General features: G+C 42.7%; 1 pseudogene; it reads left to right on the forward strand.

Moving 5' to 3' along the window:
- The first annotated feature begins 3,875 nt into the window (after positions 1-3,875).
- Positions 3,876-4,734, forward strand: LOC102492395 (40S ribosomal protein S7 pseudogene; annotated as a pseudogene).
- The last annotated feature ends 314 nt before the right edge of the window (positions 4,735-5,048 follow it).

Raw genomic sequence — 5,048 nt, forward strand, 5'->3', positions numbered from 1 at the left:
GAAATATCAACGCACAAAACTTGTTCAAGAACAAAGAGGAAACCTGAATAGACATACTTGACTGACTGAGGTTGAATCTCAGTTTTAAAAATCCTAGCCAGAGGGACCAGCAGTTAGCGTAATGGCTATGTCGCTGGACTCCCACGTAGTCGACTGCGGTTCGCGTCCCAGACCTGGTGGCTTAAAACTCACGCCGGGCGCATGTGCGTGCATGCCCAAGATTCCGAGAGGAGAATGGAGGAGAAGGGATTGCGGCGTGGCCATACCCCCTGGGGGGTGATTTCTCGCTTTCTATCTCTCTGTCTCTCTCTGTCTGTCTGGCGAGCACACGTGCCCTCCAAAAACCTCTCCAAAAAAAAAAAAAAGAATATTTTTAGTCAGAGATGGAAGAACTAATATCATACACGTATACTTTGGAATACTTCAGGCTGTTGGTGAAAAAAAAATGCCATGAAAGTCTGAACTTATTTGTTGTAAAAAATGTGGAAGACCATGCATTATTTATTTATTTATACTCTCATGGTGGGGGGCAGTTGCATTATTTTTGGAGTTAATTGGTTTCTCATTGCTGAGTTTTATTAAGCTTTCAGATAATAAAAATATCTAGAAATCTCATAATTTAGCCAAGGATAAGGTGATTTTCTTTTTCATAAGATTGGGATTAATTATATTAGTGAGATAAATTACTTTGCAAAATGAGTTTCTCACCTGTTTCCTGGAGGAATGTTCCCACTGTAAACCTTTGGGGAAGGGCAGATATGGGGAGGGTGGAGAAAGGGCCCTTTTCCTAAGCATTAACCTCTCCAAAAAAAAAAAATCCTAGCCAGAAAACACTTTAGGAAGACTAGATAATCTCCACAGGCAACTCTTATAACCTTCAAGGAACAGAAACTGTCTTACTCAAGCTAAGAAACAAGATCCAACAACTTGTAGGAGACTAGTCCCTAACTACTGCTAATGAAACTCTGACAACAAACCAGAAAGGGCAGTGAAAGAAGAAATTGGTAGCTGAGTTTCACTTACAGAAATGCAACAGTTCGGGATAAAAACCTCAGCTGGTCAAATGCAAGAGTGGGTAAAACAAACATTACCAAGTGATATTTATCTCGTGAAGACAAAGTTGGTACTTTACCATTAGAAAGTAGAAATGTAATTTGGGACCAGCAGTTAGCGTAATGGCTATGTCGCTGGACTCCCACGTGGTTGACCGTGGTTCAAGTCTTGGACCTGGTGGCTTAAACTCACACCGGGTGCGTGTGCATGCATGCCCAGGATCCTGAGTGGAGAAAGGAGAAGAGATTGTGGCGTGGCCATCCACCCTGGGGAGTGATTTCTCGCTTCCTGTCTCTATGTCTCTCTCTGTCTTTCTGGCGAGTGCACACGAGAGCAAAACCTCCTCCAAAAAAAGAAAAAAAAAAAAAAAAAAAGAAAGAAAGTAGAAATGTAATTTACACAGCTATATATTAAAGAAGCAAAACCACATGGCCATCTTAATAGATTTAGGGAGGAAAAAATGGTAAATTCAGGACCAGCAGGTAGCATTATGGTTAAGGCTCTGGACTCCCACATGGCCAATTGTGGTTTGAGTCCCAGATCCAGAGGCTTGAAACTCACACTGTGCATCTGTGTCCACGATCCCAAGAGGAGGAGGGACTGTAGAATGATCATCCCTTAGGTGGGAGGGGAGGGTGATTTCTTACTTTCTCTCTCTCTCTCTGGCAAATGCATATACCCTATAGCAAAAATCTCTCTCTCTCTAAAAAAAAGGAGGGTAAATTCAACAACCATTTTGTGAAGACACTTAGTCTTCATTTAGGTTTCCTTAGGAAGAGATCCTGAGATAGGATTCAAGTGTGAACACAATAGTCCTCCCTCACCTGCAATTTCATTTCTGATTAATTATTTATTAACTAATTATCAATTGTTTATTTAATTTTATTCATTATTATTTATTTTTAAATTTGTTAGTGGGCATGTGCACTCACCATAGAAAGACAGAAAAAGAGAGAGGGAAAGTAAAAAAAGCAAGCCTCCAGGTCTGGGATTCAAATTGTAGTCAGCCATGTGGGAGTCTAGCACCTTAACCACCACACTAACTGCTGGGTCCACAGTTTCACTCTCTGTGGTTTCAGTTACCACAGCCAACCATGTTCCAAAATATTAAATGGAAAATTCCAGAAATAAACAACTCAAATTATTATCGTTATTTATTATTATTGTTAGAGGGTGCATTCGCTTGCCAGAGAGAGAGAGAGAAAGAGGGAGAAAGCACCCCTCTGAGGGATATGGTCATGCCACAATCCTTTTTTCCTCCATCTCTCTATCTTATCAGGATTTGAGGCACACACATTCACGCAGTGAGCATGTTTTTCAAGATACTGGGGTCAGGATTCAAACAATCATTGGCTCTATGGGATCCATCTTTGCGTTCAGTGCTCAACTACAGCAATACAGAGCTAGCCCAACAGTTTATAAGTTTTTTTGTGTGTGTGTTAAGCTTTTGCCATAGAACAGATGTGCTTGCTGGAGAGAAGAGAGACAGAGAGGGGAAAATGAGAAATCACCCCTCAGGGGATGGCCATGCCTCAATCCCTCCTCCTCCATATTCTCCTTTTGGGATTTTGGGCATGCAATGCACATGCACCCGGTATGATTTTCAAGCTGCTGGGTTAGGTACTTAAACCATGGTGGGCCGTGTGGGAGTCTAGCACCTTAATCACCATGCCACCTGCTGGCCCTAATTCTTACATTTTAAACACCTTTTAATATATATATATATATATATATATGTGTGTGTGTGTGTGTTGCCACGATTGTCTTATTTTACACTTAATTAATGTTATTAATATCTTTCTGTGCCTCATTTGTAAATTAAACGTTATGTATGTATGCACAGGAGAAAATATGGTATGTAAGTGATTTGGTCCTACCAACATGCTATGGTTTGAATGGACTGAAGTTTGGTCGTGATGGGATCAAGAGAGTGAAAACTTAATTCAACTACAGTGTTGAAAGTTTTGGGGTCTTTGGGAGGAGATTAAGAAAAGGTCATTGGTAGTCCCCTCCTCATGGTAGATTTATTTATTGATTTTTAATATTTATTGCTTGGGGCCAGTAGGTGGCATGGTGGTTAAGGCACTGGATACTCCCACATGGCCAAGAATGGTTTGAGTCTTGGACCTGGTGGCTTGCTTTCTCACTTTCCCTCTCTGTGTGTCTCTCTCTGGTCAAATTTAAATAGATGAATGAATAAATAAATCTTTTTAAAAAAATTATTTATTGCTGGAGCCAGCAGGTGGCATGGTGGTTAAGGGCACTGGACTCCCACATGGCTGACCATGGTTCAAGTCCTGGACCTGGCAGCTTGCCTTTTCACTTTCTCTCTCTCGCCCTCTCTCGCCAAATTTAAATAAATAAATAAAGTTAAATGAAATCTTTAAAAAAAACTATTTATTGCTGGGGCTGGCAGGTGGTGTGGTAGTTCAGGTGCTAGACTTAAGCTGGTGCTGGACTCTCACATGACCAACTATAATTCGAGTCCTAGACCTGGTGGCTTGATTTCTCATTCTCCTCCTTTCTCTTTCTGTCTTTCTCTCTGGTCAAATTTAAAAATATAATAATAATGATAAATTTAAAAATTATTTTTCAATTTAACTTTATTTATTTATCATTTTAATTTGACCCATGAGGGACAGAGTGAGGGGGGCAGGAGGGAAAGTGAGAAAGCAAGCTGCCAGGTCCGGGACTCAAGCCGCAGTCGGCCATGTGGGAGTCTAGCGCTCTTACCCACCATGTCACCTGCCGGCTCCAATAAAATAATTCTATAAAAACTTATTTATTGCTCTTCCTCAGCCAGTGCACACCAAGGGGCAGGCATGTTTAACTGGAGTGCCAAGATCGTGAAGCCCAGCAATGAGAAGCCAGAAGAGTTCAAATCTGGCATCTCTCGGGCTCTGCTGGAGCTGGAGACGAAGGCGCAGCTCAGGGAGCTGAACGTCACCGCAGCCCGGGAAGTTGAAGTGGGTGGTGGTCAGAAAGCTACCATCATCTTTGTTCCTGTCCCTTAACTGAAGGTCCTTCCAGAAAATCCAAACGAGGCTAGTATGGGAACTGGAGAAAAAGTTCAGCACACGTGGTCTTTATTGTTCAGAGGAGAATTCTGCCTAAGCTAACTCGACAAAGCTGTAGGAAAAATAAGCAGAAGCTTCCCAGGAGCCCGGCTCTGACCACCGTGCACAATGCAATCCTGGAGGACGTGGTCTTCCCCAGTGGAGTTGTCAGCAAGAGGGTCCACGTGAAGCTGGCCGGCAGCCGACTCATCCAGGTTTACCAGGAGAAAGCCCAGCAGAACAACGTGGAATGCAAGGTTGAAACTTCTTGGTGTCTACAAGAAGCTTACAGGGGAAACCAGCAGTTAGCGTAATGGCTATGTCGCTGGACTCCCACATAGTCGACAGCGGTTCACATCCCGGACCTGGTGGCTTAAAACTCATGCCAGGCACGTGTGCGTGTGTGCCCAAGATCCCAAGAGGAGAATGGAGGAGAAGGGATTGTGGACCATCACCCCTGGGGTGTGATTTTTCGCTTTCTGTCTCTGTGTCTCTCTCTGTCTGTCTGGCGAGTGCATGCGCCCTATAGCGAAAAAACCTCTCCAAAAATAAATAAATAAATAAATAAATAAAGAAGCTCACAGGCAAGGATATTAGTTTTGAATTTCCAGAATTTCAGTTCTAAAGAAAAATGACTAAAGTATCCTAACAGTATGGTTTTTAAATATATATATATATATATGTATATTTATCCTAACAGTGTGTTTAAGAGACCAGTGGGCATAGTGACTACGTCACTGGACTCCCATGTAGTCCACTGTGGTTCAAGTCCCAGACCCAGTGCTTAAACTCACACTGGGTGCATGTATGTGCGTGTCCAAGATCCTGAGACGAGAATGGAGGAGAAGGGATTGCAGCATGGCCACCCCCTCCGGGGGATGATTTCTCGCTTTCTGTGTCTCTGTCTCTCTCTGTCTTTCTGGTGAGACTCACCAGAGA

The sequence above is a fragment of the Tupaia chinensis genome, unplaced genomic scaffold (genome assembly GCF_000334495.1).
Source record: "Tupaia chinensis unplaced genomic scaffold, TupChi_1.0 Scaffold143574_1, whole genome shotgun sequence".
Classification (NCBI taxonomy): Eukaryota; Metazoa; Chordata; class Mammalia; order Scandentia; family Tupaiidae; genus Tupaia; species Tupaia belangeri.